This window comes from Macaca mulatta, chromosome 6, assembly GCF_049350105.2.
Source record: "Macaca mulatta isolate MMU2019108-1 chromosome 6, T2T-MMU8v2.0, whole genome shotgun sequence".
Taxonomy (NCBI): Eukaryota; Metazoa; Chordata; class Mammalia; order Primates; family Cercopithecidae; genus Macaca; species Macaca mulatta.
Genome location: NC_133411.1, coordinates 100,584,368 through 100,608,214, shown reverse-complemented (window position 1 = coordinate 100,608,214; position 23,847 = coordinate 100,584,368). Strand labels below are relative to the sequence as shown.

The 23,847-nt window shown below is 36.8% G+C and overlaps 1 protein-coding gene and 1 long non-coding RNA gene across 9 annotated transcripts in view; one reads left to right on the top strand and one right to left on the bottom strand.

Moving 5' to 3' along the window:
- Window positions 1-23,847, top strand: part of KIAA0825 — a 473,908-nt gene that overhangs the window by 380,912 nt on the left and 69,149 nt on the right. The window lies entirely within an intron of this gene.
- LOC106998853 (uncharacterized) overlaps window positions 15,580-23,847 on the bottom strand; it is a 118,623-nt gene continuing 110,355 nt past the window's right edge. The window contains exon 5 of the long non-coding RNA XR_003730729.2: window positions 15,580-15,638. This is a non-coding gene — a long non-coding RNA (uncharacterized LOC106998853). The remainder of the gene's footprint in view (window positions 15,639-23,847) is intronic.

Genomic DNA, 23,847 nt, shown 5'->3' with positions numbered 1-23,847 from the left:
AGACTGCTAAGAAGGAAATAAAAAAAGAAAGAGAGAAAGGGGTAAAGGGGAGAGAAAGCAAGCAAGTAGGTTCAAACAGGCTGCTCATTTGAACCTAGGAATTAGAAATTTTATTGTGATTTCTCTACTCAGAAATTCTGTGTATAAGCAGGCTTCAGTTTTAAACCATTCATCTCTCATTTCTCAATCAAAGTCTGGATATACACTACCAGAACAACTATCCGCTGAGGGATTTATTAAAAATTTGCAGGTAAATTCTGTTATGAGACTCATTTTGGCATGATAATTGAGACTGCTGTAGAGGGAAGCTGTCTTGTGAAACACTGCCTCACTTTCTTGAAATACATATCTAGAATTCAAATATTGGAAGGTAAGCCATGGGCATGGTAGCTTCACTCCCTTGAATTTTATCTTTAACCAAGGGACGTTTTAGCCTTTGGCCTCCAATTTCCTCAAATGTAAAGAAGATAAGATACCAGTGTTTCATGTAAAAGATAATTTTCAATACCTATCAACTTTGAACAACTAGTAAGTTTTAAGATTCTAGATTTGCTAGGTTGCATATCACAGCACTTAGTTGTGTTTACAAATATATCCAGTATATACTTTACTCAGACAATTGTTTGAAGAGAAATGTTAAATGGAAGCATATGTATCCCATGTAAATGTAAAACTATAGGTGGAGTAATCATAATTGTGTCAATGGGTACTATATATAATATGGATAAACTGTTGATGTTATTAATATGATTTCATATTAATTGGAGGGGTAAGGTACCTAAAGTTTACTCCCTACTATTCGTCAAGCACTTTATGTTATTTATCTCACATAATCTACATGTCTGCTCTGTGAGCTAGGTATTGATATTTTTATACCCGAACAAAACTCAGAAAAGTGACTTGCCAAAGGTCACAGTAAGTGACAAAACCAAGATTCATATAATCCAAGCTATGTGGGAGGCTGAGATGGGAGGATTGCTTAAGACAAGGAGTTCAGGACCAGCCTGGGCAACCTACTGAGACCCTGTCTCCAAGAAAAAAAAAATTTTTTAATTAGCCAGGCATGGTGGTGCACACCTGTAGTCCCAGCTAGCCGGAAAGCTGAGGTGAGAGAATCACTTGAGCCCAGGAGTTCAAGGCTACAGTGAGCTATGATCATGGCACTGCACTCCAGCCTGGATGACACAGCAAGACCCTGTTCCCTCCCCACAAAAAAACCAAGATTCAAACCCAAAACTTGAATACTTCCAAGTCCATGATTTCCCCCACACAACATAATGCTGCTTCAATCAGATAAGGCTGTCTGTAGAATAAAGATATGGTTTATTCTAAGAGGTTGGAGAAACATAGTTTACGAAGAAGGAAAATTCTTCCTGGTGCACAAACACAGACTTGGCCAATAGCAAGGGCCTATCTCATGCTGCAAGACCTTCTTCATATGGTTAGGTTAAAGATAATCAAGCCCAGAAGCCTGGCTGGAACCAGAACCCTGTGCTAATACCTGGAGGACAAGTGGCATGGTCACCATGACAGGCCAGGAAAATTATCCAGAGAGCTTTGTGGATTCCCAAAAAAAGAGAGTTAGGAAGCAGAAAGATAGTGAAATATCTCTGGAGAGGCAAATCAAACACAGAGGAAACTCTGCAAGACAATTTATTTATTTATTTTTTTTATTTCTTAATATATTTATTTCTTTTTTTAAAAAATTTATTTATTTTTTATTATTATTATACTTTAAGTTCTAGGGTACATGTGCATAACGTGCAGGTTTGTTACATATGTATACTTGTGCCATGTTGCTGTGCTGCACCCATCAACTCGTCAGCACCCATCAACTCGTCATTTACATCAGGTATAACTCCCAATGCAATTCCTCCCCCTCCCCCTCCCCCCTCCCCCTCCCCATGATAAGCCCCGGTGTGTGATGTTCCCCTTCCCGAGTCCAAGTGATCTCATTGTTCAGTTCCCACCTATGAGTGAGAACATGCAGTGTTTGGTTTTCTGTTCTTGTGATAGTTTGCTAAGAATGATGGTTTCCAGCTGCATCCATGTCCCTACAAAGGACACAAACTCATCCTTTTTGATGGCTGCATAGTATTCCATGGTGTATATGTGCCACATTTTCTTAATCCAGTCTGTCACTGATGGACATTTGGGTTGATTCCAAGTCTTTGCTATTGTGAATAGTGCCGCAATAAACATACGTGTGCATGTGTCTTTATAGCAGCATGATTTATAATCCTTTGGGTATATACCCAGTAATGGGATGGCTGGGTCATATGGTACATCTAGTTCTAGATCCTTGAGGAATCGCCATACTGTTTTCCATAATGGTTGAACTAGTTTACAATCCCACCAACAGTGTAAAAGTGTTCCTGTTTCTCCACATCCTCTCTAGCACCTGTTGTTTCTTGACTTTTTAATGATCGCCATTCTAACTGGTGTGAGATGGTATCTCACTGTGGTTTTGATTAGCATTTCTCTGATGACCAGTGATGATGAGCATTTTTTCATGTGTCTGTTGGCTGTATGAATGTCTTCTTTTGAGAAATGTCTGTTCATATCCTTTGCCCACTTTTTGATGGGGTTGTTTGTTTTTTTCTTGTAAATTTGTTTGAGTTCTTTGTAGGTTCTGGATATTAGCCCTTTGTCAGATGAGTAGATTGCAAAAGTTTTCTCCCATTCTGTAGGTTGCCTGTTCACTCTGATGGTAGTTTCTTTTGCTGTGCAGAAGCTCTTTAGTTTAATGAGATCCCATTTGTCAATTTTGGCTTTTGCTGCCATTGCTTTTGGTGTTTTAGACATGAAGTCTTTGCCCATGCCTATGTCCTGACAATTTATAATTAAGAGCTCAATTTTGCGGTAAAAACCGCTAAATGCTTCAGGCATTTAGATGATAAATCTTTGAGGGCTAGGTTAGTCAGAAAGTCTGTGGTAGGGACAAGCTTCTTAAACTCAGAAAGATGGATGTAAACAGGGAGGATGTTCCTAGATGTGTGGGGCAGGGAAGGGAAGGATGAGTATGAGGGAAGACACAAGGCCAGAAAATGAGTGTAAACTCTTGGAAACACTCTCTTTAAGATTTTATGGACCTAGGAGAAGTGACAGTAATTCAGGGAATTGTGCATTCATTTAACTAGTCCTTTTTCACCACATAAAATCAGATCAAGGAACATTTTGGAACTCTTCTAGTGTAATGATAGCTATACCTACGGAAGTCTTGCTATGGGCCAGGCACTCTACTAAGCATTTTACTTTCAGTTAATCTTAACAACTACCTACAAGATATAGAAACTTTCAGCTGCCTTCCTTCCCACTTAAACAAAGCTAGCAAATGGTAAAGGCCAGGATATGAAGCCAAACAGCATGGCTCCAGACTGTTCAGCCCAGGATGCTATACCCTGCAAGGCCTGCCACCCAGGATCATAAGTATAGTTTTAAGCTCCTTTACCAAAGGCAATTATGGTTGTTACCTCTCAACCCACAAAGGTTAAAACACATATATTTCCAAGTCCTACTGTGTGCATTAACATAACAAGCAAGAATTTGATGAACATTCACTGTGCCAGGCATTGTTCTAAGAATTTTACATGCATTAGCTCATTTAACACTCACAACCCATGGGGTGATAATATCTCAGGTCTTACAGGAGAAACTGAGGTTTCTATTGTTTCTATAAGTTGCCCACAGCCACACAGCTAGTAAGTGTCAGAAACAGGATTTCTACCAAGTTATGATAAAGGAAACAGAAAAATGCTCAACAGACTTGAAGAACTAAAAAATTCCATATGAGTGAGACAATAAGAAAAATGTACAAGGGGCCAGGCAGGTGGCTCATACCTGTAATTCCAGCACTTTGAGAGGCCAAGGCAGGTGGATCACTTGAGGTCAGGAGTTTGAGACCAGACAACATATCAAAACCTCATCTCTACTAAAAATACAAAAATTAGGCAGGCATAGTGGCAGGCACCTCTAATCCCAGCTACTTGGGTGGCTCGGGCAGGAGAATCGCTTGAACCCTGGAGGCAGAGGTTGCAGTGAGCTGAGATGGCAGCACTGCACTCTGCTCTGTTGCCCAGGCTGGAGTGCCTGGGCAACAGAGCAAGACGAGAGAAGAGAAGAGAAGAGAAGAGAAGAGAAGAGAAGAGAAGAGAAGAGAAGAGAAGAGAAGAGAAGAGAAGAGACGAGACGAGAAGGAAGGAAGGAAGGAAGGAAGGAAGGAAGGAAGGAAGGAAGGAAGGAAGGAAGGAAGGAAGGAAGGAAGGGAGGGAGGAAGGACGAAAGGAAGGAAGGAAGGAAGGAAGGAAAGAAGGAAGCAAGGAAAGAAAAATGTACAAGGAGATGTCATTTGAACTGATATTTAAAAATGGGTATGATGGGTGGAGGGCATTTCAGAATGAGGGCTGAGGGCTGGGGTGGGAAGAATGCTAGAAGGGCTAGAGGCAGAGAGACCACTCACATTAGGTGCTCAAATAATTGTTGAATAAGTAAGCTGGTGCATGCATGAATATCCAAATGAATCAGCGTGGAATGAAAGCATGCTGATGGTGGTAATGGAAAGGAGAATAACAGAAGAGATATTATAAAGGCAGACTGCAGAATTTAGTAACTGATTGGGATTTTGGAAAAAGGGAACCAGAGAGAGAAAATGTTTAGACTGGGACAAGTTGAATCTGAAATGGCAACCATATACTTTGAAATGTTCCTCAAGAGTGGGAAATGACATCTGGAATTTGGAAACAAGTTCTTTATACACACCTGTCAATCAACTTAGTTTCTAGTGTGGCAAAGAATTAATTTTAGAAAAAAAATAAAACTTTGAAAACACTTTTAGACCATGCAAATTTTTTTTTTTTTTTTTTTTTTTTTTTGAGACGGAGTCTCGCTCTGTCACCCAGGCTGGAGTGCAGTGGCCGGATCTCAGCTCACTGCAAGCTCCGCCTCCCGGGTTCACGCCATTCTCCTGCCTCAGCCTCCCGAGTAGCTGGGACTACAGGCGCCTGCCACCTCGCCCGGCTAAGTTTTTGTATTTTTAGTAGAGACGGGGTTTCACTGTGTTAGCCAGGATGATCTTGATCTCCTGACCTCGTGATCCGCCCGTCTCGGCCTCCCAAAGTGCTGGGATTACAGGCTTGAGCCACCGCGCCCGGCCTAGACCATGCAAAATTTTGTAGAACGCTACCTTTCTATATAAGTGAGTTATTTGCTTTAAAAAGGAAGAAGGAGAGAGAAATAAAGTAAAACAATCTACTGATAATAAAAACACTGCCTTATTTCAAGCAGTGCTTCTATGAAGTAACCTTGGGATTATATACAAAGCAAATGAGATTTAGCAAAAGTAAATTGTGACTGGACCAATTAGTGCATTTCTTTTTAATGTTGAAGTTCTGGGAACCTGATTTACATTGAGGAGAAATTTGAGGTAATGTTCTGGAAATGTGAGATGGAAATTTCCAGTCTGTCTAAGTCTTTAAGAGGACAGCAGAAGTTGTACCTAGAATTCAATTTTTAGTATAACCTCTTTGAAACTCCCCAAATGTAGGAAGAGTTTTTTATTTTTAAATGCTTAAGATTCTTTACACAATCTATTGGAAAAGGAAAAAAGATGATGATTCATTCTAAAGTAATCTGTTCATTCATCATCAAGTGAATGGAACCATTTTCCAGCAGGTAGCTGTCCTTAAATTACTCACCACCCCACAGTAAGAACAGTGTCTGCAATCGTTACTACACAAAATGTCTGGGAAAATAAGAACAAGAGGGAACTTTTGGCAAAGTGAAGCTATCAGATGATACAGATTGGGAGGCTTTGATCCTGTCGTGATGTGAAGACTTCAGATGTTAATGATGACTATGTAAAACAGTCCAGTATGGAAGCATCTAAGATAAAATTCTTGTAAATTTTTGGCCAGGAACCTAAAACTTGCTTCAGTCTGTGGCTGAAATTTTTGTGCCAAATCAGAAGGCACTTTGCTGGTTCTTTTTTTCTAGAAGGGCCAAATGAGATAGATTGGAAATATGTACTTTGAACAGCCAGGCAGAGTCTCAGGAAGTCTGCCAAACAAGATTTCCAAATAAAATGTTTGGGAAAGAAAACAGGGATGGACTTTGCAGATGCTGGATGGATTCCACCAGCCATCTGTGCAAAGAGTTACTTGGTGTCACAGCAGCTGAGAGCTATGAAGTGGCACAAAACTATCAGCAACAACTTCGTTGTTAAATGGGTTCATTTATTTACCAGGCAACCTTTTATTTACCAAGATAAAGTGTCTGAATGTATCTGCCTTTCCTGTGAGAAACAATAGCAATGACCAAAATTATTGAAACATGAAAGAATTTCGGCAATGGAACTACTACCTCAGTGCTAATGCATTAGCAGTTGAAGAAGGCAGATTAATTTACTTACGGTGAGCTAAGTGCATTCTTGGCTCGCAAAAGGGAATCATTTGCTCACTTAAGCCAGAGATCCCATTTTTGACGGCAAATGTCAGTGCGCCTGGATTTCCCTTTGACAGTCTGGCAACCCCACACCCCTGTTATAGTATCCATTTATTTGTCTTATTTTCAGCCAGATTAATCCATTCTGTTTTGACAAGAAGACTGATGGGTAATTGATAACTGTGATAGACACAAACAGAAGAGTTGGATGCTGAATAATTCAGCACTTTTCAGTATCAATAAGAGAACAGGTTGAAGAATTTGTGTCTCTATTTACACTTAAACTAAACTAAGTCAGCCCAGACATTTATGCTGCCAGTCTATCAGAAAACCAAACAGTGTACATTCGGTTTCCACCCGACAAAATGTTTTATAAGCTTGTAACAATATGTGTGAAGCTGCCAGAATAATAAATAGGTACAGCAGCCCATGCATGCTAATGTTATGTTGTAAGCAGTTTTGTTGACAAGTGCTAATACTTCTTTCATACTATCATCAAAAGCAGCTAATACAACAGCCATTATTTGCTGGCTTTCCAAGCAAGACATGATGGATTGTGACCTTAATATGGGTTAGCCGAGTTTTGAAAGTTAAACAACTTGCAATAAATCATAGAATTATTACAATGCAGTTTAATTGGTTAAGGACTGTTTATTTCCTAAACAGGGTGAAAAATTTCTGTTTCGGCACTTTTAATTTGCAAAGTGCATTTTCATTATGAATGGCAGTTTAATATTCTGCTCTTTTGTCATGCAAAATATGCAACACACAGGCAATCTATTAATTGGACAAAAATGCATTGCAAGCGTAAACTATCCTTTATATCATCACTTGTGAGCTTTTACATCTATTAAATGTGTTAAATGGAACATAGGTAAAGACTGTACAACTATTTGCAGGCTACTTCTGAAATTTAAGTCAAGCTTCAAGATGATTTTAATGACCTTTATTTTTGGCAAAAGAAAGTAATTAAGTAATTGTAAATAAAAAGGGCAGTTTAAAGAGTTACTGCTTCCTTAAGGCATAGGTGCATATGTTTTCTTGATTCAGCAGTTGCAGGAAACAGACAATAGCACTGTTTCATATTGATATGCCTTGAGAAATGGAATCAGACCTCATGTATTTACTTTTCTCTTTGCCACGGTATAATTTCTAGAGCAGAAATTTCCATTGGCAAATGTGTAGAAATAGGTGAGTAAGGCAGTAGCAAAAAGATATTGCAGCATAGCTCAGCATAACTGAATAGCTGCCTCCATATGCTTTGGTTCAATGATGTGCCTTTACACAGGGCTATTTAGAGTGCAGAAACAGTAACAAAATACTTTGTACTAGGAATGTTGATATGACATATGTTTGATTTTAAGAATGCCAGATCTCTCAATGTGTTCCCGTAAGACTGCTTTAAAATACATGCAACCTATTCATTTACACAAAACTCTGAGCCCATTTCTCATATTTATTGACACCTGTGTAGACCTTTTCAAAACTTAGAACTTCCACTGATTTCAAAGATTTTCTCTAAATTGGCCCCGATGAAGCAGGGATACTATAGTGCTGTCACTCCAAGTCTCCTTCAAAGATACAAATTGTCAGGAATACAAAACACGAAAGTTAGAAGTATACTTCAGACAGGCATTCCATTCACTTTTCCTAGGTTACAAAAGTGTTAATGTGAGAGTGCATTCTGTTGTTTTAACAGAAAAACTAAAGAACAACTTATCATACACAAAAGGAATACATTAAAATAAACTGTTCAGAACTTAGATGATAAAGGTAGAAACCAAAAGTTCTGCAAATTGAGAGAAATTGTTAAACTTTATGTTACACAGTGGCACAAATGTGCTGCAGCTTCTTAGAGATTTCATTCTAAAAGAAGATAAATCTAGTTATAGAATTTTAGTCTGCACTAATGTTGATCATATTCCCTCCCATTTAAATGTCATGCTTACCTAAGCTATGTAATTTCTCTGTCTCAGGAAAAAGAAAGAAATGGGGGAAGACAAACATGGAAATGCAGGCAGAGAGAGACAGACAGGGAGGGACTATTGATATATTCTGTTGATTGTACTTTTTGGCTTCGCTCGTGGTGAAATGCTAAGGTAAGGATGTACTATTCAGTAAGTAATATGGATTATTAAAAATCGATTATCATTAACCATCACAAATGACTACAGTTTTTCACTATAGATTAGAAAGTTTTATCAGGGACACAGCCATGATTGGAAAAACCTAAGTGAACATAACCAAAACTCTTAAATTATGAAGGCAATAAGTTGAATTGATTACAATACTTCCTTGGGTACTTTTCAAAATCATAAATTAACAGACCATATCTTGGATTTATATAAGAATCAGAAGATTTTCTGAAAGCTCAGATGTATAAAACTGAGAGCACATTGCCTATAAACTGAATCATTTTGTTAATAGAAATTTTCAGTTATCAATTTCAACTGACTTTCCCCCATATTATAAAAAATTCAAACCTATAGAAAAGTTGAAATAACTTTACAATGAATACCTGAACACCCATCATCTTGATCTGCCATTTTGCTACACTTGCCTTTGCATATACCTGTCCATATTGCCACCCATCCATCAATCCATATACTTTTTTGATGCATTTCAAAGTCGGTTACAGCCATCGTTATATTTTTCCAGAAATCCTTCAGTGTGCTTATCATTAACTAGAGGGCAAAATTTATTTACAGTTCTTTTTTTCTTCTGAGGAGAAATCTGCATATCATGAAATGTACAAATCTTACGTGTGCCATTTGATGAATTTCAGCAAACTTTTAATGAGTTTCAGCCACATAATGAGCTCTATTAGATATTGACATTAAATGAAATCCAGTGAATACAGAAGACTCAAACACTCTATTTTCAAACTACTCACCACTGTTAGACTGAGCTAATCTACAGGGCCACCTCCTACTTAGGACATTCACTTTTGCAGGTCTCAAGTTTATTCTGTTTTGCTAGGAAAAAATAGTTTATATAATTGGGCTTCATCAACAATTATAATACTACTTGTTGTGAACCTATTACGTGCAAAGCATTTCACTGAGTGCTGTGAAGAGCGTAAGGAGCCTTAAGATATAGAGTCCAAGATATGGAGTCCATCAAAGAGCCTGTGGTAAAAACTGTATACTACCAACTGAAGTGGGATGATACAAGATTATATACTTAGAAACCAAGTGAGTAAGAGAGAAAATGCCAGGGGTGTTTAGAGGAAAGTGATAAGAATATCTTGGCATGTTACGGGAGGGCTCCCTCAACTTCATCTTTCACTTTTACCTTGCTGGCTTGTTTTCTTTCCTCAAACACACAGAGCTTGCACCCTCATTGCAGACTTTGTAGTTGTTCCCCCTTTGCCTGCTTTGCAATGTATGACATCCCAAGAGTCTCAGATGATGTAGATGACATCTACATTAAGCAGTGTTTCTTTTCATCTTACTCCATTTTTATGACACAACATTTTCTCTTTAGTGTGCCCATCACATGAAGAAGACAAAAATCCTGCAAGATTTTTCAGCGTAGCTCAGTTTATGAAAGTATACCTATGGATTGTAAGCCTTGAATACTTTTGCACAGTTTAACTTGGTATGGCTTTTCAATATATTATATAATTTTATCCTCACAATAATCTGTGAGATCCGCATCACCTATACATAAAGAGAACTTACACACACACACACACACACACACACACACATATATATATATATATAGCCTATTTAGGCATACTTCAGAGATATTGTCAGTTTGGTCCCAGAGCACCACAATAAAGTGAATATTTCAATAAATTGAGTCACAGAAAGTTTTTCCAGTGCACATAACAGTTACATTTACACTATACTGTAGTCTATTAAATATGCGATAGCATTATGTCTGAAAAACAATGTACATATTTAATTTAAAAATAATTCATTGCTTTAAAATAGTAAGGAGCATCTGGGCCTTCAGCAAGACATAATCATTTTGCTGGTGTAGAGTCTTGTCTCGAAGTTGACAGCTGCTAACTAGTCAGAGTGGTGGTTGCTGAAGGTTGGGGTGACTATGGCAATTTCTTAAATAAGAGAACAATGAAGTTTGCCACATCAATTGACTTCCTTTTACAAAAGACTTCTCTGTAGAATGCAATGCTGTTTGACAGCATTTTACCTACAGTAGAACTTCTTTCAAAATTGAACTTAATCCTCTCAAACCCTGCCACTGCCTTCTCAGCTAAATTTATCAAATATTCTAAATCCTTTGTTGTCATTTCAAGTGTTTAAACCACCTTCACCAAGAATAGATTCCATATCAAGAAACCACTTTCTGTGCTCATTCATAAGAACCAACTCCTCATCTTTTCAAGCTTTATCGTGAGATTGCAGCAATTCAGTCATACCTTCAGGCTCTGCTTTTAATTCTAGTTCTCTTGCTGTTTCCATCACTTCTGCAGTTACTTCCTCCAGTGAAGTCTTAAACATCTGAAAGAGTTGGAATCAATTTCTTCTAAACTCCTGTTCATTGTTGATATTTTGACCTCCTCCCACAAGTCACAAATGTTCCTATTGGCATCTAGATTGATGAATACTTTCCAGAAGGATTTCAAGTGACTTTTCCCGGGTCCATCAGAGGAATCACTATCTTTGGCAGCTATAGTCTTTCAAATGTATTTCTTAAATAATGAGACTTAAAAGTTGAAACTACTCCTTGTTCCATGGGCTACAGAATGGATGTTGTGTTAGCAGGCATAAAAACAACATAAATCTCCTTGTACATCTCCATTAGAGCTCTTGATGACCAGGTACATTGTCAAGCAGCAGTAATAGTTCGAAAAGAATCTTTTTTTCTGAGCAGTAGGTCTCAACAGTGGGTTTAAAATATTCAGTAAACCATGCAATAAACAGATATCCCATGATTCAAGTTTTATTATTCCATTTATAGAGCACAAGCACAGGAGATTTAGCGTAATTCTTAAGGGCCCTAGGATTTTGGAATGGTAAATGAATATAGGCTTCAATTTAAACTCATCAGCTGCATTAGCCATAAAAAAAGAATCAACCTATCCTTTGAAGCTTTGGAGTAAGACATTGACTTCACCTCTCTAACTATGTATTTCCTAAATGGCATCTTCTTTCAACAGAAGGCTGTTTCATCTGCTTTGAAAATTTGCTGCTTAGTGTAGCCACCTTCTTCAATGATCTTAGCTTGATCCTTTGAATATCTCACTGCAGCTTCTCCATTAGTACTTCCTGCTTCACCTTGCACTTTTATGCCGTAGAAACAGCTTCTTTCCTTAAACCTCATGAACCAAGTTCTCCTACCTTCAAACTTTTCTTTTGACACTTCCTCACCTCTGTCAGCCTTCACTGAATTGAAGACAGTTAGGGTCTTGCTCTGGACAAAGATTTGGTTTAAGGGAATGTTGGTGGTGGTTTGATCTTCTACCTGACTGTAAAACCTTTTCCATATCAGCAATAAGATGATTTCACTTTCTTATCATTCGTGTGTTCACTAGAGTAGCACTTTTAATTTTTTTAAAAATGTTTCCTTTGCATTCACAACCTGGCTGCCTGATGCAAGAGGCCTGGCTTTTGGCCTATCTTGGCTTTTGATATGCTCCCTCACTAAGTTTAATCATTTCTAGCTTTTGATTTAAAGTGAGAGATGTGCAGCTCTTCCTTTCACTTGTACACTAAGGCACAATTGTAAGGTTATTAATGGGCCTATTTCAATCTGGTTTTTTTTTTTTTAACCTGAGGAAAGAGGGAGGCCCAAGGGGAGGGAGAAAGACAGGGGAACAGTTGATTGGTGGAGCAGCCAGAAAACACATATAACATTTATCAAATAAGTTCACCATCTTCTGTGGGCGCAGTTGATGCCACTGCAAAACAATTACAATAGTAACATTAATATAGTTTGGATATTTGTCCCAACCCAGATCTCATGTTGAATTGTAATCCCTGTTGTTGGAGGTGAGGCTGGTGGGAGGTGTTTGGATCATGGGCGTGGATCCCTCATGAATTCGTTGGGCCATCCCATTGGTGATAAGTGAGCTCTCATTCTGAGTTCACACAAGATCTGGTCATTTAAGTGTATAGCATCTCTCCCTCACCTCACTCCTGCCTTTTTCATGTGATGTGCCTGTTCCCCCTTCGCTTCTGCTATGATTGACAACTCCATGAGGCTTCACCAGAAGCCAAGCAGATGCTAGCATCATGCTTCCTGTAAAGCCTGCAGCACCATGAGCCAACTAAACCACTTTTCTTTATAAATTATCCAGTCTCAGGAATTTTTTATAGCAATGGAAGAATGGCCCAATACAAACACCAAAGGCCACTGGTCATAGATCACTTTAATACATATTATGATAATAATGGAAAAGTTTTGAATACCGCCAATTACCAACATGTGGTACAGAGATACGAAGTGAGCACATGCTGTTGGAAAAATGGTGTCAATAAAATTACTTGATGCAAGGTTGCCACAAACCTTCAAGTCATTAGAAAAAAATAAAATGCCATATCTGTGGAGCACAATAAAACAAAGCACAATAAAACAGGTAAGCCTATATGTATATATAGGAAGAACTTGCAGAAATAAAATCACTGAGCCATAAGTTACAAATAAACTGAAACTCAGGAATTTTATTTCTCCAAGTTATCAGCAGATCTTAATAAATACCAGCTATCACTTTTGTTTCTAGAGGGCTGAGACAAAGCACTATTCACTGTAGCAACTTGTTGAAATCCTCATATTCCTTCGCCTCCTCTTCACCATGCAACCCTTGCTGCAACCACTGCTCCCATAACTCAGTAGTTCATCAGCCTTGTAACTATCATGACAACGTATATTCGGTCTTGGGGAAAAGTAAGATACAGGCTTTAAAAAATATAGGTATTTCAAAAATGTTACCAGCATGCTAACATCTTCATAAAAATTAAGGATCCTTGAAGTGTCAAGTTGAATAATGCACAAACAGGCTCAATATCAAGAAATGAGAGATAAACTTAGGTACCTATTATTTTCATCGGAGTGACCTACTCCTTTGAAAAGGCCATTTTAATCCCAAATTTCTATTACTGTTTATCAACCAAAAACATTGTTCAGTAATGCCTCATCACTATAGAAGAGATGTCCCGACGCTTCTCTTTAGGAATCATGTCAATTTGAGTTATAGTACATGCTAGTTAGATACAGTTGCTGAGGACATTGGATCTTTTCAAAGATGTCCTTAAATGCTATGCAAGAGAGTAATTATAACATGCTAATTTGTAGATTCTCTATTTTTACGTTCCTTGTTTATGCCTCTTATGTGGCCTTCGGCAGAATTCTGTTACTTATCAAAATCACTTCTGTGTCCAAAATCCCATTCTTCAGTACTAAAAACTGTATAATTTTTAAAATTAAAATAATATAATTTCCTATGCAGTATTTTAGTCCATGCAAACTTTAATTACTTCCTGTTAATATATTTTAAAAATATTCTTACTCCTTGATCCCTAACTACTTTATACAGGAAGGCAAATGAATTTATTAAGATAAGGGAAAAAAATCTTGTACTTTTTGTGAGTTATGCAAGAATCTTATGTCTAGAGAGCAAGAAATATATCTGTATGAATTTTTTTCATTGCAACTATGGGATCTTTCTCACAACTTTTTAGTAAATTATAATTCCATTACTTTTTATTCCCCAAGGATGAAAACAATGCACTTCATTTTTTGACAAAACAAATAAACATCCTGAGTTGATAAAAATATCAATTACAAAAGTGTCTACCCTAAAAGTCACATTCATTTTGTTTGTTATTGCAAGTTATTAAAAGGCTTCCAGGCATGCATATAAAACCTGAAAAACAACAGTCGAATCTATCATATTAAATTAAAATCCCTCCATAAAAAAGTAAACCCAAGTAGTTTATCAGTTAGGGAATGCCATGCTGCCCCAGAAGTCAATACAAATAAGACTTTATTAAAACATAACTAAAATGAAGTTCCACAAGAATCCTCCATGGGAATTGTTCTGCCTCAAATTCAAATGTGGAGAGTAAAAATACATCAGCTGACCTTAATTCCTTTAAAGTAACAAAGGAAGAAAAGGGAAACAAATTCCAAGGCCAACAACTGAAATAACACTTGAGAAAATATAGCCTCACAAAGGTATATATGGAAAAATAACTGCGCTGCAAGTTAGACAATTCTCTGCTTTCAAACAATTTATGTTCTTTAATATTTGTACTAGTGGTAAGCTTCTTTGACCATTTGTCTGATACCTAATGTACCTTCTTAAATGAATGCTTACAGTTCTGTGTAGCTGCCATGAGTTGGCAATCCAGCTCATTTTCTTCTGTCTTTAGTTATTCTGTATTACTTGCCATATCATTAAACATTATTTTCATAAGAGTTCTCTATTTTCTTCCCCAAAGCAACATATAAAAAATTCAAAGGGTGTGCTCAGATTTGGACAATCGGGTTGTAGTACAGATACGATAGGCTTCCAGTTATACACAGTTCCCAACATGTTAGTTATATCTCTAACCAGATAAACAAGTGTTAACACATTCCATCTGAAAGTTGTCGTTCTACATTATCATGTTAAATGTCCACAAATTATTTCATGGAATGGATGTCCCAAAATATATTATTTGAATAATCTATAACTGGACATTTACTTAGTCGCTAATATTTTGTCTAAATAATGTCATGATAAAAATTCTTTAGCTCTTTGAACATCCATCCAGATATATAATTATTAGAACATTAATATTTTCAATATTTAAACCAAAAATACAAACCAAAGATCATGAACAATGTTCATAGTTACATAAGAAAGCATTTTTCCAGATAGCTAGATAAAAAAATTTTCCATTATTACCTTCAGCCTTTTTTATGTACCTAGTGAACTTACTTCTTTATGTACCTAGTGAACTACAGAAAGCAAAGTAATGCAAATGTCTTTTTAGTAACTGTTCGATTCACGTTGGAAAGAAACTACCTTCCTAATAAACAGGGTGCAGTATTTCAGATTATCTCCCAAATATCGAAGATATCGAATGTCTTCTTCAAACACAAAAAGGGTATTATGTATTAATGGTGACAGGTGTTTGAGGACATATCAGTATACTGCCCACATAAAATTATTCTGATATTTACCTGAGAAATGAACCCATATGGAACAAACTTCATTCAAGACCAAGATGTATCTTGACACCCTGTTGAGATACATACAACACTGATTAATGTTATGAACTTTTTACAGTTCCTCCTTTTAAAGAAATAAAAATTATGCAGTCTTTCCTCATAGCAGCAGTTACTACAACATCCTGAATGGAAAAATTTGAGAATTTTTCATGGGAAAACTTTCTATGGGGTGAAGGGAAGACATGTGTTCTTTCCTAGCTTTATTTCTAAAGGGAAACTGTCAAGATTTTTCATTGGCCCATCTTCCATCTCATTATCCCTATCTTCTGAACACCTGTGGCTTCATGGCATCAATATCTATTTGGAGGCTACAACAATTTAAACTAATCTAAACTAATTCCAGAAAGAGTAAAACAGTAACATTTTATGTTGCATGTAACAGTGAAAATATTGGGAAGGAGGTGAGGAAGATTTGATGTGTGTGAGTGGCACAGTGCCTAGCTTTGTCCATGCTTCCTAAATGTTTCACTGAGCTCAGTAGGTTTACATGGCTTTAAAAGAAACTAAGGAGCCCATACATATCTTTGCTTTTATTTAAATAATCTTTAAAGTTCATTGAGAACTGTTTGTTAAATATGGCAGACTGTTAGACATGACAGAATCTTCTGAGACTTCACAAAAATAACAGAAATGGTATTTTTTGAAAACATAAACCTATAAAGACAAAATGAATGGGAGAGAAGACAACAATGTTGAGAGACATCAGGAATTTGAAAAACATAAAACAAGTGAAAAAGTGGAGCTTATAACTTATGTATCTGCAAAAGAGAATCTTACGAAGTAGGTGGATTCACCCAACAGAATTCCAGAAAGACTCCAGACTCAGAAGCACTGGCTATCTTGGAAGGCAGAATAGTAGAAAGTTGGAAGTTTCTGAGTACACAATTTCCTCTTCCATAGGAGATAGAAGACTTATTTCTAAAACTAATTCAATTAAGAACACTCTAGGTTGAGAGTGATTAATGGAACTGAAAACATGAGAAGAAATGAAAATCTGCCCCTCCTGTCCTTAGAATGGTTACCTGCCAGTAACTTACCTTTCAAGTGGGAGATTGTTTTCTGAAGAAACTAAACAGCCCTAGAGACAAGAGCCTCAAATACTAAAATTTGGAAGTCCTCAAACAAAAACTCCAGCTCCAGTGAAACCCCTCAATTGACAGCCCCACCTCCTTCATGCATACCCACGAACACACATCTTCCAAAGAGTTCTTTAGGGATTTGGATTTAAATATGAATAGATAGCCTAGAATTACCTAGATAGCCTACATGCTTGAGGCAAATCTCTAACATGAATAAGATAAATCAAAAGAGAGAAATAGAAAAAAAAGAACCCACAGGAATTAGAGACACATTATCACTAATGATCTAGAGATCTAATGATCTGATCTAAAGATACACCTGCATTAGATGGCAGAAGAAAACTGGAGAAAATCTATAATAAATATTCTCAGAGAATTAAGAATAGCTATTGGATTCTTATAACAAGAACAAGGCACTAATAAAAAATGACCTATAAGAAAACAAGAAATTAAAATATTCTATAGCAGTTTGAAATATAATGTTGAGAAGTTCTGCTAGAAAATAAGGCAAAAAGAAAAAATGTAGAAAATATAGGAACCTATAACAATTAAAGATGTCTTCCTAATGCCCAAATAATAGGAGTCCCTCCTTCAAAAAAAAAAAAAAAAAAAAAAAAAAAGAGAGAACAGAAAAAATTGTCAGAAAGAAGATTACCAAAGATCTTACATTAAAAAAAAAAAAAATCAATATGGACCAGTTCCATATTAAAAGGATTCACCAAGTTCTTTGTAAAATACATAAAAAGAGACTCATACCAATGTACATCATCATGGACATTTATAACTCTCTGGGGATAAAGAGAACATCTTAAAATCCACACGAGAAGAAGAAGCAGGCTAAATAGAGAGCACTGGGAATCAGAATACCATTGCTCACCTCAAAAGCAACATTGAAAACCAAAAGACTTGCTTTCAAAATTCAGAGAGCATGATAGAGACATTTTCACACATACAAGGATTCAAAATATTTACCTCTTATAAACACGTTTTAAAGGAAAGTACTAGAATATTGCATTGGCAAAATAATGGAGCAAACCAAGAAAGAGGAAGATCCAGAAAGCAGGAAATCTAACATAGGAGGGAAGCACAGGAAACTCCCAGCATGATGACTGTGTTGTAGGTCTAGACAGTCTGGATTAAAGGTCACAGGAAATCTCCAAGTTCCAAAAGACCAGAGCTGTGAATGGGTTACAAATGTGGGGAAACTGGTTCTCTCATCCTTGGAATGTCTGGGTGGGGCCTGGAATGGTCAGAGTCCCAGGCCAGTGGCCTCAGGCCTTTAATTCCATCCTCTCATTTCTCACAAAGAACCATAAAAATATTATTTTCAATGTGTGCCATGACACAGAACATACTGAAAAGCATTCTGATATATTCGTTGATGTACTGAAACACTCAGAAAATATGATAGGCTTTTAACAGATCTGCTGAGAGCATTTGAAAAACTCATGGATGATTACTGTGACAGACAGTGGACTGATACCTAAAAGCCATTCACAACCCTCTTTTCCTTTGAGTTCTTTAGGGTAGGGACTGAAAACCTGAAGTGCTGATTTTTCCAAACTCCATTGTGTCTAGATGTAGTCATGTGACTTAGTTCTGGCCAATGAGATGTGGGTAGAACCTGCTGAGCAGAGCTTCTGGAAAAGCAGCTAATCATGAGCGTGGAGCTAAGACTCATACACTAAGAATGGAGGAACAGGAAGTGGAAGGAAGCCTGAGTCCTTGGTAATACTGAGGTGTCTTCCCCTCATGGTTAAAAGTGGCTACACTATGGCAAATAATCAATATCTAAAAGTGATGAGTCAAGAGATAGAAATATTAGAAGACTATTTAGAAATATGGAGTTAAATATCAGAAGAAACAGATCTTTGTGCATACTTGTTGCCTTTGAGGTATGGGGAAGGGTGAGAAAATGACATGTTTTCCATTATGTATTATTTAGACTTTTAAAGCTATGTGCATGTATTACTCTGATAAAACAATGTTAATTTAAGGTACTCTAAGTTACCAAAAAAGCAAGAGATGATAGCATTGAAATGAAATCCTGATGTCAAAGTCTCAAAAATAGCCAGTAGAATTTACATATTCCTCAAATCAGAAAAGAATAAAGGTTTATTTCATAAATGGACTAAGACACACTTAACTAGATCCTTTTTTTTTCTTCTAGTTTCTGTCACAGTTACTGTGAAAATCTAAATGTTGAAAAATTTAAAAACTTTTTTATTATTATACTTTAAGTTCTAGGGTACATGTGCACAATGTGCAAGTTTGTTACATATGTATACATGTGCCATGCTGGTTTGCTGCACCCATCATTTGCATTAGGTATTTCCTCTAATGTTATCCCTCTCATAGCCCTCAACCCCCCTACAGGCCCCGGTGTATGATGTTTCCCTCCCTGTGTCCATGTGTTCTCATTGTTCAACTCCCACCTATGAGTGAGAACATGCAGTGTTTGGTTTTTTGTCCTTGTGATAGTTTGCTGAGAATGATGGTTTCCAGCTTCATCCATGTCCCTGCAAAGGACATCAACTAATCCTTTTTTATGGCTGCATAGTATTCCATGGTGTATATGTGCCACATTTTCTTAATCCAGTCTATCACTGATGGACATTTTGGTTGGTTCCAAGTCTTTGCTATTGTGAATAATGCTGCAATAAACATACATGTGCATATGTCTTTATAGTAGAATGATTTATAATCCTTTGGGTATATACGCAGTAATGGGATTGCTGGGTCAAATGGTATTTCTAGTTCTAGATCCTTGAGGAATCGCCACACTGTCTTCCACAGTGGTTGAACTAATTTACACTCCTACCAACAGTGTAAAAGTGTTCCTATTTCTCCACATCCTCTCCAGCATCTGTTGTTTCCTGACTTTTTAATGATCACCATTCTAACTAGCGTGAGATGGCATCTCACTGTGGTTTTGATTTGCATTTCTCTACTGACCAGTGATGATGAGCATTTTTTCATATGTCTGTTGGCTACATAAGTGTCTTCTTCTGAGAAGTGTCTGTTCATATCCTTTACCCACTTTTTGATGGGGCTGTTTGTTTTATTCTTGTAAATTTGTTTGAGTTCTTTGTAGATTCTGGATATTAGCCCTTTGTCAGATGGGTAGATTGTAAAAATTTTCTCCCATTCTGTAGGTTGCCTATGCACTCTGATGATAGTTTCTTTTGCTGTGCAGAAGCTCTTTAGTTTAATTAGATCCCATTTGTCAATCTGGGCTTTTGCTGCCATTGCTTTTGGTGTTTTAGTCATGAAGTCTTTGCCCATGCCTATGTCTTGAATGGTATTGCCTAGGTTTTCTTCTAGGGTTGTTATGGTTTTAGGTCTTACATTTAAGTCTTTAATCCATCTTGAGTTAATTTTTATGTAAGGTGTAATGAAGGGATTTTAAAACCAATTTTTGTTATAAAAGTTGAGCTGTATTCCCAATGGGAGAATGTCTTAGTTCAGGCAGCTATAACAAATTACCATAGTTGGGGTGGCTTAAACAATAAACAGCTATTTCTCACAGCTGAGGAGGCTGGGAAGTCCAAGATCAAAGTGTCAGCAGATCAATTGTCTGCTAAGGGCCAGCTTCCTGGATTGCAGATGGATGGCATCTCTTTGTATCCTTATATGGCAGAAAGCGGAGCAGAGACAGCAAACTCATATTTCTTCTTATTAGGGTATTAATCCCATTCATGAGGGCTCCAACTTTATGAATAATTAATTCCGAAAGGCCCCACCTCCTAACCATTACGTTGGCATTAGGACTTCACTATATGAATTTTGCAGTGACACAAACATTTAGTCCATAACGGGGGGGAAGAACAAATAAACTAAGTTGAAAAGTTTTCATTAAATATGAAGAACAAGACATTGTTTAGTCCTGGTCAAACCGGAAGCAGTTTATTTTAGCAATAATTTCAGTATTTCCAAGACTTATAACTTTCTCCTTTGTCTTCTGAATCTAGAAGTAGATGTCATTTCTAATTTAATAATCCTTTTTTTACTCTTAAATTTATGCATCGATAACTTTATTCTCCTCTGTTCATTTTAATCCAATGGAATTCCTTGTGTCACACACAATTGGCATTTCAACTTACTTCATTTTAGGAGATTATATAACTTTAGGTCTTGCACACTGAAGGTACTCAATAAATGTATGTAGAAAATTTGGCCGTGCAGAGCAGATGCATATTGAGGCTATTACCTAAGAAAAATTTAGGCAGAGGAGCACCTCACCCTCTTAGGAGGGATAGTTGGGTCTCTTACGACAATCAGAATAGAACAAAGTGGAGAAGTAAGTGAGGTCAGAATGGGGAAAGTGTCAGGATGCAGGCAAGCATGTTCTTAATTTAGAGACAGATGAAGGCCCAGGACTTTCCTAGGCAGATAAAAGAAGAAAGAAGCTGCTTTTTGAAAAGAGGAATCAAGATTTGGACAAAAAGGGAGATTTAGCCATCAGCAGTACCCAAATGAGAGCCCACAAAGAGACACTGTCTAGTCAGTGTACGTCTTAAGACATCCAGGGTCCCAAGCTACTGTGTTTACTGTTAGCCCTTAGCCATTGTTAGGTCTTATTGCTTTATAACTCTTCTTTAAGAATATATTAATAGTAAAATTACTTACTCCTATATACTCAATACAACTAATCCTTAATTATTAGCAAAAACATTTATAGTTATCACCTCATGATTCAGTTTGCCCTTCTCTAGTCCAAATGAATTGAAGTAGGAATTCATAGGACCTTTCCTAGTGAAGAAAGATTCTAGTGCTATTTAAGGAAAGTAAAAAGTATATTCTCCCCTGACAGAAATTTTCATTCTGATAATATTTTATCGGTATCTTTTTTTTAATGTCATGGCAAGAAATTGAGTTGATGGACCAAGCACGGTGGCTCACACCTGTAATCCCAGCACTTTGGGAGGCCACGGCGGGCCGATCACTTGAGGTCAGGAGTTTGAGACCAGCCTGGCCAACATGTATCTTTATTAAAAATACAAAATTTTATTAAAAATACAAAAATTAGCCAGGCATGGTGGTGGGTGGCTGTAATCCCAGCTACTCAGGAGGCTGAAGCAGGAGAATCACTCCAACCCCAGAGGTGGAGGTTACAGTGAGCCGAGATTGCGCCACTGCACTCTAGCCTGGGTGACAGAGCGAGACTCTGTCTCAAAAAAAAAAAAAAGAAAGAAAGAAAGAAAGAAAAAGAAATGGAGTTGATTTTGAAAAGAAATCATTTTGAATAATTAACCATGAATTACTCTAATTAGCAGAAAATAATTATAGGTTGGACATACACTCTTTCGAATGCAGAGGATAGAGTAAAAGAATACCGGAAAAATGATGCCACCTTATAGATGTTGTGATGAATCCCAAAGAGGGCTTTTCTTTGAATTAATCTTCAACTGAGGCATTTTAAATGTCTTCCATTAGAAAACATTCATATTTCTATAAGACAAAAATTATTGCCTAGCATATGTTGTTAGAGAATCTTTATTGTAATAACTATTAAAGAAGACATCTTTAATGCCTCCTGAAAGAGAAAATATCATTTCCTTTGTTCCTTTTATAATACTTTCTGGATCACCAGAACAGCCTTCGATAGATTTAGCATATTTGTACATCATAGGAATACTTAAAACACTGTATGGAAGTGGAATTAACATATTCATGTCACTTGGAAAATGTTTGTCAAGTGATTAACATGACAGTTGCACTTGTGGCTTCTGTTTCCTGTAGGGGAAGAATATGTGGCACACTGATGAATACAGGTAACAGATTATTTTGCAATTAGTTTCTGTTCTGTAAAGACCATCATCAGGACGCAAATGAGAGCCCACAAAAAGGTATATAGTCTACGTGAAGTAGACTTCATTTTTGGGCTATATTTTTGGGCTAAAGGGAGCCCAGATATGGGACCCAGGAGACACGTGCTCATATATGGCACCACAGATAATTAGTTAGTCCCTGACTAACTCTGGAACTTGGATAAGTCTCATTGTGCCTCTTTAGCTGTTTCTTTATTAGTAGTGCCATCCATCTCACAGGATTGTAACATGGTAAAAATGAAATGTGAAATTAACTTTTGAAAGTTAAAAGCAACAGCAACAACAAAAAGGTAAAGCATTGTTTGGACAAAAAGGTAATTTTTTGGAAGAGGTAATTAGGGAGGCAACGTGGAGATGTAGGTCAAAGGATAAAAAGTTGTAGTTATGTAGGATGAACAAGTCTAGATCTAAGTACAACATGAGGACTACAGTTAATATTGTATTGTATTTGGGATTTTTTGCTAAGAAAGTAGAATTTAGATGCTCTTGCCACACATACAAAAGGGTAACTGTGCGAGTTGATGGATATGTTAATTTGCTTGACTATAGTAATCACTTCACAATGTATATCAGAGCATCATATTGTATACATTAAATATATACAACAAAAATGTAGCTTTAATATATATGATTTTTACCAATGAAAACATTGACAATTTAGAAATGAGGAGTATCTGGCATATGCATGAATAAAGTATAACTTGTTTCCATATACCATCATATATAAAAATAAATTCGAAGATGCCTGCTTTTATTATTGTTAAGGGCTAATTATGCAAGAGAGTATCTTTGCAAAGAAATACATAGTGACATTCTAATCATTGGTCACAAATGTGATTTTCTAGGTTAGGTTTCAATTTTGAGAACAACATTCTTGCTTCTTAAATCCTTGCTCTTTTTCTACATCACTCTTCTGCCACCATCAATAAAGCTTTTTCTATATCACTCTTCTGCCACCATCAAGAAAGCTATTTTTCTTGATTGTTCAAAATAATAAATGGAGTCAAAGCCTATGTATAGAATAAACAAATGGTCTCACTTGCTCAAAAAATAACAGCACTCCTTGATCCTTTCATTATACCATCCTCTCTCCTCTTCTTTTCTTCTCTCCTTACCTGAAATATTGAATGAAACATTATCTCCAGTGAATTGCAATTAAAATATATGTTGGTTGCCTGGGAGAGGAGAGAAAGGCCCAAGAATCTCCTTTAATCTTCTCTTACAGGCTATTGGCATGGATTCTTTTATCTGATTAGCTAAAACAGTTAGCTTTCAGTATGGGCAAGTTGGACTAGGATTTCAGGAGAAGC